Source organism: Ochotona curzoniae, unplaced genomic scaffold (assembly GCF_017591425.1).
Source record: "Ochotona curzoniae isolate NIBS_2020 unplaced genomic scaffold, NIBS_Ocur_1.0 contig_4558, whole genome shotgun sequence".
In the NCBI taxonomy this organism is placed as follows: Eukaryota; Metazoa; Chordata; class Mammalia; order Lagomorpha; family Ochotonidae; genus Ochotona; species Ochotona curzoniae.
The window spans coordinates 625,855-638,816 of record NW_024466327.1 but is presented as its reverse complement, the minus strand read 5'-3'; positions in this window follow the sequence as shown (position 1 = coordinate 638,816).

Here is a 12,962-nt window from a genome sequence, read left to right as displayed (position 1 = left end):
CCTCAGTCCTGCCTCCTGCTAATGTGATTGGGAATTGGAAAAGCAGCAGAATAGGGCTCCAGTGCTTAGGCCCCTGTGACCCATGCAGAACACCCAATTCCAGACTCCTATTCCAGGCTCCTGGCTTTGACCTATGGTAGACACTTGAGGAGAGGGGATGAACGGATGCTTCTTAGTTCTCTTTCTCTCTCTCTCTCTCTCTCTCTCTCTCTCTCTCTCTCTCTCTCTCTCTCATACACACACACGAACACACACACAAAGGAAAAATAGGAGTAAGCCTTAATTTCTCTGGAGATACATGTTAAGGTGCTTTTGTAAATCATTATTATCTGCTGCTTAGCTGTGTGATCTCAGAAACTAACATTCAGTAGCCAGACCTCAGGACCCTCATCTATCAAAAGATGAATCATTGTGTCACTCGTGGAAGATGGAAGAGACAACGTAGTTTTTAATTTCCTTCCAAAGCAGCACACAAAAACAGAGTAACTAAATAACAAAACCAATAAGAGAACTACAAGCTCCAGAAAATAATCCCTTAAAAAGCGCAACAGGACCAAATAGCTGAAAGAGGGCCCGGGTCAGTGGCCTAGCGGCTAAAGTCTTCACTGTGAACCCGCTGGAATCCCATGTTATCACTGATTCTAATCCCGGTGGCCCCACTTCCCATCCAGCTCCCTGCTTGTGGCCTGGGAAAGCAGTCGAGGATGCCCCAAAATCTTTGGACCCTGTATCCACGTTGGAGACCTGGAAGAGGCTTCTGGCTTCAGATTGGTGCAGCTCCAGCCATTGCAGCTGCTTGGGGAGTGAATCATTGGACAGATCTTTTTCTGTCTCTCCTCCTATCTATATGTCTGATTTTGCAATAAAAATAAGTTACAAATCTTTTTTAAAAAAATAGCTGAAAGAGAACAGAATATGCTTCACTCCAGCAGGACTGGGGTGCCGAAGTACCCATGGTACATTCCATAGCATTGTATAGGAACTGCGGTTCTGAACCCACCCAGCTTCCTTTCAATAGAAGCTCCATACTGAGAAGATACTATCTGGGCTGGGAGAATAATGTAACAAGAAAGACAGCAGATAGAGAAGACAGAGAGCAAGGAACTCTCAGAAAGCAAGATTCTATTTTTAAAGGGGATTCATTGAATGGATGATTGATTAAAAGGGGAGAGACAGAGGGAGGTAGATCTTCTACCCCTTAGTTCTCTCCCAAAATTCTTACAACCTGCCTGGCTGGGACAGGCTGAATCCTGAAGCCAGGCATTCCATACAGGATATTCACATGGGTAACAGGAACTCACAAATGTGATCTAGCATCTGGTGCACCCAGAACACATTAGCAGGGAGCTGAATCAAAACTAGGATAAAGGCACACCATGCAACAGTTTAACATGCTTCCTGATAAGGCACACCTCAATATACTATTTTTTTTAAACTCTGGGTGCACACATCAAAAACAGAGCATTTGTAAAGTAAAAGGAAACAAACAAACAAACAAAAAAGACTGTTCCTTTCTAAAAGTCCGGAAAAGCAATATCACAAAATTTCAAAAAGCAGGTCAAGGTCAAATCTCACACAAACACAGTGAAATCACATTAGGAAGACATAAGAGAGCAAAACTGGGAGGTGGTATTTCTAAAGGACAAAAATTATTAATAAACAGAAGTATATGAAACATGAAAAAGCTAAGTCAAACTGCAATACAGAAATAAGCTGATATAACTCAAGAAAAAAGTAAACACTTAAAAATCAATCTTAGCAACTTTGGGGCCAGGAGAGTGCAATAAGCTAATCCCCTGCCCTGAGGCATCCACTATGGGATCTGCTTCATGTCCCTGCTGCTCTACTTCCAATCCAGCTCCCTGCCTATGGCCTGGGAAAGCATCAGAGGATGGCTCACAACCTTGGAATCCTGTGCTCACGTGGGAGGATTCATGAGAGAAGCTCTCGGCTGTCAGCTTCAGATTAGCTCAGTTCTGGCCAACCAGCAAACCTAGGACCTTCTCTCTTTATCACTCCTTTTCTATATATAAAATCTGTGTTTCCAATAAAAACAACTCTTTAAAAGAAAACAGGTGAACTGTATTAAAACATGACAGTGAATAAATCTAAAAATAACAGTAAAAAATAGAAATTCAAAAAATGTTATGAAAAAATGAAGGAGAGAGAATTGAAGAACAAATGACAAATCTTGGAGATAAAATTATAAAATTGGAAAAAACCTCTACCATCTGCAGTCATTTCTACAACAAATGTGCTCTCTGTATATGGAAATCAGAGAGGGAAAGGGAATGGAGGAAGGACGTAAAGAAGGAATGAGAGAAGAGGATAAAAAACAAGCAGACGAGAAAGGAAAAGGAAGGAAAGAAAGGCAAAATATAAGTTTAAAGTTTTAAAGCAAATTTTAAAATAACATGATTTCATTACACCCTATGCTTACTGAAATTATGGTATCCATTGGAACATACTTCTTACTTAGTTTTGTAAGTACTGCTATCAACTGGCAGTTGCTAGGGCTTCATCCAGAATGAAATGTACATTCTGATTCTGTTCCTAATGACCTAGAAGTTATGTCACAAACATTGATGTTACAACAATACCTTTCCTTTAAAAGGTGAGGAGCAAGCATTCCATGGTGAACCAGTTGCTTTCAGCTCATACAGTGGAGGTGTGAAGCAGCTGTTATGTGCTTTCCAGCTCTACATATACAAATCTACTACTGAGGTTTTCAAGAAATACCTGAGTGCTAAGATCCCCATTGCCCAAGTTTATCCCATCCTTTCATATGATCTCTGAAGCAACTACTTAGCTCTGAATTGTGCCTGGAACACATAATATGAAGCATGCCAATGTGCATTGAATGAAAGACCATCTTTTACTCAAGTGAAATTCTTATCATTGTGAGATATGAAATTAAAGGAGATGATCTGACCTCTTCTTTACAAGAATACAGTCAATAGGTAAGAACACCTTAAAAAAAATAGGACTCGGCATAAGAAAGAAGAGTTCAGATACAGATTTGTGGGCAATAAGAATAAAACATAACTTGTTCCCGAACTCCCTATTCATAGACTTTTCACTCCTTCTGGATAAGTTCTATTTATTGTTGCTGTAGTTTCAGTTCTTGGGAGTGTTTTGACTGAATAGGTATTAAGTTTTATAGATACTAAGTGCTTTCTACTGAATAGATTTAATTACTAAGATTTATTGATGATTTCAGGTTATTATGATTTTATAATAAAATATTACATTTAACTTATTTACTTGTTCACTTCCTGGGTATCTCCTGTAACTGAGATATAATGTTTTGTGTCAGGAACTCTGTCTACTCACTTTTACATACCCAACCCTAGAGCAAGGTCCACTCATAAAATTTATTTAAATTAACATAGCTGATCTAGTTGCATATACTCAGATCTCTTGTAGCAAGCCACATATATCCCTCCAAAATAACACACAAAATATTAGTTATGCTCTCTTATAAAATCCTCCATTTAAACATATATGAATAAATATACACATTCAAATCTACTTACATGCATAAGTTTATGCAGAATAATGCACTCCTGATTGCATGTCTTAAACAAAAAGGGTTTATTTTCATTAGAAAGGCAGATTCACAGACAGAGCAAAAGATCTTCCATCCACTGGTTCACTCCCCAAGTGAGCACAACAGCCGGAGCTGAGTCAACCCAAAGCCAGGAGCAAGCAGCAAGTAGCTTCTTCTGGGTCTCCCAGGTGGGTACAGGGTCCCAAGGCCTTGGGCCACCCTCCACTGCTTTCCCAGGCCGTAAAGAGAGAGCTTGTTGGGAAGTGGAGCAGCTAGGACATGAACTGGCACCCATATGGGAAGCCATGCTTAAAGTGGAGGAGCAGCCAGTTGAGCCATTGCGCTGGCCATGGTTGTATGTCTTTTAAGAATTATCAGATTGATACAACACACTACTATTTCCTCAAAATGGCATTCAGGATGTGAGGGAACCTAGGGAAGGAGAAAAGCATAGGAATTTATTATCCAATATTAAAGTCAGCCATTTCCCACCTTAATTAACCCTTGGAGCAGTCCAGTGACATCACAGTTGCTGTGTTATGTCATAGCAGTTGAAACCAGAAGAGGCCGTATTTTTGAAAGTCTTTTTAATTGTAAACTCCTTTGCATTAAGATGTACAACGTGAGCTCAAATTAAATTGAAAGTGGGAACATGACTGCATTAATAGCCAGTGGATTTGGACTCTTTGGACCGCAATGGCCATTTGATGACATCCCAAAGGCAGTCACAAGGTAAGAAAGACTTTTCCATGGTTTTTTGATGAAAGTAATGGCTGCAATTTAAAAGGAATACAACTAAAAAATTTTTTTTTAATTTTAGAGGCTTTGATTTTTACTAATTATTCAAAGCTTAATTCTTTAAACTTTAGCATTTTGACTGTGGTTGTGCCTTCAACAGACACTTTCTTTCACAGCAGTTTGCTCCTCAGTGTGAACGCACACCCAGCCTATCATGCACACTATTAGCACATAGAGCTTTCGCTTTCTGTTGATATGTGAATAAAAAATAAAAATAACATTACTAAAGGAAACAAATTTCAATACAATGTGTTCATATAGTAAAATTCTTCTATGGCTCTCTATGGCTGCAGGAAATACCCAAACATCATGTTCTCTTATGCCAAGCTCTCCATAAACTTGAACTTCCTAACTTTCATAAAATTATTTTTCCCAACACTTCCATTCAAACAATCCTGTATATCAGCCTACTTCTAAGAATGCACTGTTTTACGATTTGGGGACTTTCAACAGACCAGCATCTCTTTCAAACACCCCTATTGTGTTCTCTAATGAACCAACTATCACCCATCCTTAGTGTAAGGAGAGAGTCTTACTCTGAGCCTCTATCCCTACTTTCCTTGGTAGCTACATGATGATATAACTTATATCAACTGCATTAATAGTTATATAGTATAAGGAGTTAATATGCTCCTTAAAGGTGATAATCATGTTTGACATAGCAGCTGTTTCTATTTATTATCATGAGCCAAGCTCTGTAATTGTAAATATTTCTTGTTATATCTGTAGACCTTATCAATCACCCTTATTGAAGAAGGTTTACACATACATATGTCTATACAAGCAGTGTTCATAAAGTTCTGGATGTGCAGTAGAATGAATATACAAGGACTTCTCTAAGCCTGGAGCTTATGAAAAACTTTTAAAAGGAAGTGAATTTTGCTTGAAGGAACAAATTGTGGTGACTTTTCTCAATACTTAAATTTTTATTTATTTAACTGCTTATCTATTCATTTATTTGTTTAAGAGGGACAGAGAAAAAAAAGAAAGAGCACTCCCTTTCGTTGGTTCACTCTCCAAATGTCCTCAACAGCTAAAAGTAGATCACGGTTTTCCATATGGATGGATGGAGCTCAATTAACTGAGTCTTCATCCTCCCCGAGTCTGCATCAGCATTGAAGCTGGAGTTAGGAGCTGAAGCTAGATCTAAAATCTAAGAATGCCAATATGGAATGTGGACATCATTTTAAAAGCATATTTGTTTGAAAGGCACCATGGCAGGCAAAGAGGAACAGAGAGAAAGTGATCCTCCACCTGTTGGTTCAGTCCCCAAATGGCTACAATATCTGGGGCTGTGTTGGGCCAGGTGAAGCTGAGTGGATTTCCAACCACATCTCTCACATGGATTGCAACAGCCCAAGATCTTGGGTCATCTGCTGCCATTCCAACCACATAAAAGGGAGCTGGAACAGAAATGGAACAACCAAGCACTTGAGCCACAATTTTGATATGGGATACCAACTGTACCACATCATGCCCAGAGGCAGACATTTTAACCATAGCCTTAATGCTAGGCTAGAGGCCAACTCCTGTGGCTGGTACAGTATCCAAGATAAAATACCCAAAAAACAGATGAGGTTAAAGAAATAATGACCTCTGGAATTTTTGTGCAATTTTAAACTCTTTAAAAGTCTCATAAAATATTAACTCATTTTCTCCTCAATAATCTTTTATAGTGTAGAATTTTTTTTTGTAATAAGTGGGCATAGAGTCATTAAATAACTTGTCAGATTTGTGCAATTATTAAGCAGTTTTTAACAAACAATAAAGAATAGAGAAGTGTGTAATAAATTAACTAGGTTCAGTTGCTATCAGTTAGTAGCATATGATAATCTGGAATAACCTAATGTATGCTATCTCATTTAACATGAACACTACGGTATGTGACATGATAGTACTTATTTTACATATGAGAAAGCTGAAGGTTACATCATTTAATTTAACTAGCCCAATATCAAAGCATAAATAAGAAGTAGATCAGGTCCTCCAATCCAATTCTCACTCCAAAATTTATGTTCTGTGCCACCAAAATTATGTACCACCTAACTCCAGTGAAACTGGCCTACATTCATAACTCAACTAACAACACTATCTGGCATGAATGTGGGGAGAAAGGCACCCTCCATCACTGCTGGTGAGAGTGTAGGCTAGTACAACCACTGTGGAAATCAGTATAGAGAATGCTTGGAAAATTGCAAATAAATCTGCCATATGACTCAGATATCCCACTCCTAGGAATATACCCAATAAAAGTAAAATCTACATGTGAGAAGGGGATCTGTAATCGTATATTTGCAGCAGCACAATCTACGATAGCAAACACATGGAAACAATCCAGATGTGTGTCCAAGGAAAAGTGGTGCATCTACTCCATGGAATATTATTCAGCTATTAAGAAGAATGAAATTATTCTATTTACAACAAGGTGGTCCCAACTAGAGATCATTATGCTCAGTGAAATGAGTCAATCACAAAAGAACAAATACCATAGATTCTCTCTTATATAAGAAAAACAACATGAAAGATGTAACTCCAATAGTCCAATCCATACTGTTTTTTGAGTGTTTGTTTGCTTTTTTGGCTGTATCCCATGTGTTTTGATGGATTTTTTTTTATTATTTCAGTTTGGTTCATTCCAAATAATCTCTTTTCTCTAGTCGAATTCATCATGGGCTCATGAATTATATGATGGCATCATTTTTTCCAAGAGACTTCTGTGTTCCCTTTTTGTCACTCATGTGTTGGTTACTCAGTGGTGCGGTTTTTTTTTTTCCATGGTGATGTAATTTGTTGTTGATGTTGTTGTTGTTGTTGTCATTCTTCTCATACCAGTTTTTGACCTTGTTTCATGGCTTCTCACTTATGGTAATGTATAGTGATGGAGCAGCAGGGTCTATCATACACAGACGTAGGGGAAATATGGAACATGCATCCCTGCATCCAGACAAAAGATGGATTCGCAATGAACCTGTTGGACATGTGTGGACAATGGGATGCTGGACTATCTGACATTGTGTGTACCAACAATGTCGGGGTACATTTAAATAAGAGACTGATGGAATTATGCTTGGCTATGAAGGACTACACTATTGTAACAAAATGGGAAAATCTGACACAGAGAAGGGAGTTTGGAGGGGAATCCCAACCTACACACCATTGTACCACACAATTCAAAATTTGAAATAAAAATATATTTAAAAGTATAATAATACAAAATAAAAAAGGAATAATGGCAGAAAAAATACACACTGGCTACATTTTAAAAAATTTTTTTAAATCTAAGATTGGATGTTAGAGAAGGCAGTCTATTTTTTCAATAAGGGTAAATTTCTTAATATCTGTTCAAGAATGGAATATTTTTTAATCTTTTATTATTATTATTTTATTATCATCATCATCATTTTATTACACAGTTCCATAGGAACAGGTATTCCCTTATTCCCTTTTTGAATTCCCATCCCCCCACCAAATCCCCTATATCATTACTAAAGTATCATACACAGTCTATGTCTGTTATTGCAGGCATGGACAATGGCAGATGGTCAAGCATCCTATTGTCATATAGTAAACAGTCTCACTGGAAGTCCATCTTTAGTCTGGAAGTAAAGAGCCATACTGCATTGCATTCACACATCTGGATATGTTAGTCTCCATTTCACAGTTACTGTACATTCATTAAATGAAAAGACACAATACAAAATCAACAATAGGAAGTAATCAACAACAGGAAGAAAAAATAAATTAGCAACACCATTAAGTTAAATAACATGCTACTGAATGAGTAATGTGTTGCTGAAGAAATAAAAAAATCAAGAACCTTCTTGCAGAAAATGAGGCTACTGTATGATCTATGAGTCAGTGAATAATTTGATCAGAAGAAACTGCTTTGAGGAGATGAAACTAACAAAAAGAAAAAAATCAAAATCCATGAGATATACTTTCCACTGATTTTGTTAATGCAATTACTCACCTGTAGGCAACAGAGAGATGGGTTTTGGTTTTTATCCAGCCTAATAAGCTATGACGTTTGATTGAATTTAACCCATTTGCATTCAGGGTTAATATGTATAGATAGTAATCTGTCATTTTAGCAATAGGTTGTTCATTGATTTAGTTTTCTGTTGTCATTTTACTGGATTGTTCTTCACATTGCCTTTGCTTTCCTTGGGTGCAATTTTGCTTCTCTGTCAAGAGAACATCTTGAAGTATCATTTGTAGGGCAGGTTTGGAAGACATTTTCTTTTAACTTTTCTTTACTGTGAAAGAATTTTATTTCATTTTAAAGACAGAGGAAAGCTTGGCTGGGTACGTTATTCTGGGCTGACAATATTCTGCTTTTAGAATCTGGAACATATCACTCTGCACTCTTCTTGCCTGTAGAGTTTCCTGTGAGAGATCTCCTGAGTTTCATTAGCATTCCTTTATGTGTCAGTTGATTTTTTTTTCATGTCCACATTTAAGAATCTTTTCCTTATGTTCGATTGAAGAGAGTTTGATTATCATTTGTTGTGGTGAAGATGGATTTTTGGTCAAGCCTCTTGGGAGTTCTGTGTCCCTCCTAGATGTTGTTTCCCAATTCTTTCTCTAGATTAGGAAAAATTTCCCTGATTATCTCATTAAATACTTTCATTAACCCAGTTTCTCTTTCTGTGCCTTCTGGGACTCTCATAACCCTTAATTTAGGCCTTTTCATAGAGTCTTTCAATTCTTGAATACTTCTTTTTTAGCTTGACCCAGCTCTGCTTCCAGGTTTTTCTTTCTTTCCCCATGGTGACAGCAAATCTTCCATTTCTGAGATTCTTTCTTCTGCCTCCTTCATTCTGTGTTGGAGACTCTCCATTGTACTTTTCATTTGCTCCACTGTATTCTGCATTTCTTCTGTATTCTGATAGATCAGCTTTCATTTGATTCATTTCCAGTGTGACATATTCCTTGAATTCCTTGAATGCCTGCCTTATGTGCTTCTTGTTGTTGATAAGAAATTTTATAATATGTGATTTGAATTTTGTATCCTCCATTTTCCTGAAGTCTTCCTCAGTGAATTCTGAGTTTGGCATAGGGTTTTGCTCCTTTGCAGGGAAATCTTTGGTAATATTCATTGTGCCTGTGTGTCCTCTTTTGCTCTTGGTCAATTTACTTCTGGTTATCAGATTCTTCTCGTTGGGGCAGGTTACTAAGCTGTGTCCCCCACAGGTCTACAGTTCAATTTTACTTACTGTGATTGGTACATGGCTCTTTGATTGTAGTCAGCTGTGCCAGTAGCTCCAGCGAGTTTCAAGTCTGGGTCTTATGTTAGATTTCCACCATGGTCTCCATAGCTCCATCTCTTGGTTCCCCAGTCTCCACTTTCTGTGATACTGTGCTGAGGCTGCACAATTGTCTCTACAACCTTCTCACGCTTCTGGTTAGAGCACGTCCCAGGATTAGGGATATACTAGGATTCCTATATAGCTAGGTTTGGTGGTGGTGATCTTGTCGGAACCTGTTGGCTGTTAGGTCTGAGGGCCACATTGATCTAGTTTGACTCGTACAATGTCATAATAGGTATTCTTTTCCTGTGAGACCAGTGCAATGCACTGAGGTCAGTGAGTTCTCACAAGCTCAGTACATGCACAGCTCTCTGTAGTCCTAAAACTTTTGCCACACTGTACACAATGGTGCCTGATGTACCAGTACTAGAGTTCTTGATCTGCTGGCCATCAGGTCCAGGGGGTACCTGGATCTGTTTGGGTTGAAACTGTAGAGTGCCATGTTGTTGCAGTTCACTGAGCCAGAAATGAGTTCACTCCCAGCTCAGTGCATGTGCTCAGTCTTTTCCCTTTCCTTTGCCTCCTTAAATAAAATGGTGCCCACTTCGGCTCTAGGGAGCGGACTGAGTTCTGAAATCTACCTTGCTCCCACACTGCCCATCTGGGATCTGCCGCTCTGTCACTGTTCCAGGTCAAATCAAACAGACCAGCAAGACAGGCAATTCTGTCTGGGTTCACCTACTGAGCTCCCAGTGAAAGTTCCTTCCCACCTGGTTGCTGGTGGAATTCTGGCTGCTGGTGGAGTTCAGATTGCCATTTACTGAATGCTGCTGGGGTATCAGTCACTGCAACACCACACTGTTGTGTCCACTGCTTTCCTGTGTCTGTCATTCTCCAAGTACCCCTCTGCTGTTGTTCCATTGTCTCCTATTTCCTAGAACGTGCCATTTCTGTTTCATACTGGCCAATATTTCTCTGTCCATTTAAATAGGTATTGCCCTATTCTGCCATCTTGATTCTTCAAAATTCATGTTGTTAAGCACAGAACCATGCAGGAGCATTTCAAATTCACAGTGAGACTGATTTCTCATTTTATAAAATTATGATGTATTTTGGGGGATGTGAATAAAAGTATAAGAAGTACAGAAAATTGAATACTTATAAAATTGTGAAGGCTTAATAATGACTTTAACATCTCTTTATCTTAGCATTCTATCACTTCGTTATATGTTTAAAAATTAATTTCTTTTTCATACATAAATATTTATTAGGCAAATTATTTGTGCTTGCTTACATATAAAGAAAATTGCTTTTATAAGACTGGGTACTTTATAAAGTTCAGCCACATTTTCTGTTAGCATGCTTTTTAATTGATGAATTATATTATTCCATGATATAGTACCATAGGCTCCAGAATTTCCCACCTCCTATACTGTCCTTCCTATCTTTTAACTTTTTTTTTCAAGTTCTCCTTTCAACATTTTCTACTTTACATATAACTTCTATTATTCACAAGTTTTTTTTTTTCTTAACTATGTCTGACATGGTGTTTAATCTATTTCATTTACTGGCTTCTGTCTTATTTGTTGTGAAACAATCACATCAAAGGAATTTTATATACAATTAAATGGATGCAATTTGAATATATAGTTTTACAACTTGATAAATGTACCCACAAGAGTGCCCCACAGCTTCCTTCAGGGTAGCTAGAGGCAGTCTCCCCACAACCCTGGCACGGGACAACTACTTGTCCGCTTTCTGTCACTTCACATCAACAGGCTTTTTTTTTTCTGTATTCAAGAGTTTCTTACAAATGTGATCACACCGTATGTCCTTTTCATCATAAATTTTAGTAGAGCCATCCATTTGTTACATATACCTGGTTTTTCTATTATTGAAAAGTAGCCTTTTGTGATATCCACAATTTGTAACACTTGACATACTAATAGATTTTTAAGTTGTTCGCAGTTTTCTGACATTATAAATACAACTGCCAAAAACCGTTTGCACAGATGTTACCCTTATTTTGGGTTCATATGTACGGTAAGAGTTCCTAATTCATATGGTAAATGCATATTTAACTGTTGATTAAAAAACTTGTTGGACTGTTTTCCAAAATAGTTGTGCCATTTTGCATTCTTGCAAGTAATGCTAACAACACAAGTTGCTCCATATTCTCATCAACACTTGGTATTTTGTATAGTATAATATTAATCATTATGTTGGTGTTGTGAGAGGCATAGTAATGCTCCCTTCAAAACAAATATAGCCATTCTATCCCTGAAAACTTTAAGTGTATCACAGTACATGAAAAAAGGAATGAGCATATGCAACTGAAGTTAAGGATCTGCCATAAAACAGGGAAACCGCCATGCGTTACTGATGAGGGTCCATCTAGTGCTTCCAGTGGGACACCTGGGAGTGTTCAACAGCGCAGTGAGGACGCGCACATCTCAATTCCCAGCCGCATCTCCTGACCGCAGCTTCTCACGGTCCAAGCGATCGGTTCTCTGCCTCCGAATGCCATTCCCAGCTTCTGGTTCCCATCTCTGTCTCTCTTCATGCAGCAATGTGACCAGAGTGGGAGCACCCAAGAGCCGGCCGGATTAGGGCTTGGGCCACGATGTTTCACGTGGATGACTTAAAGCTGAACAAGGCAAGGGGATCCATTCTACAGTTCTAGAGTCCCTAAAAAGAACCGTGGTCCAGATAGCTTGATAGACACGAGGAAGTCAGATTCCACACAAAATTCTCTTCCCTTGGAGAATAGCTGAATAACAAAGGCACTCTGCAAGCAGCCCAGCTGGGGTGGATGACTGAGCAAACAAACATGTCTTTCATCAGTTATAAAATTGTATCTCTCATTGCTATATTCCATGCAAGGTAATAACGTGATACTTACACTTAAGGATAAGACCTAAACAAGTTAATTTACTGCATTTGAAAAACAGAACATCCACCGTGGGGGGAATGTTGGGGGAGGGAGAGGGGGAATCCCAGTGCCTCAAAAACTGTGCCGCATAATGCAATGAATAAAAAAACAAATAAATAAAATGAAAAACAGCACAAAACGACCATGTCCACATGTCTGAAAGGAACTAAAGCCATAGAACTAGAAGACGGTGATAGACGGAAGGAGGGAGTAGAGATGTGCTTACTTAACACTGTTAAAAAACAATCTTTCTTTCCTTCACCCTACCTTGCCAACAACGGCTCCTTTGTAGGAAAAACATTTCTAAACATATCTTGAGTTGGGAGCAACTTAGTGGAGGAGTTAGGCCTTCAGGACCCATTTTTCTGGGAAAAAAAAAATGGGGAGGTGCGTTGTACACTTACGATATCAACATGGAAATGACAGAAATGCC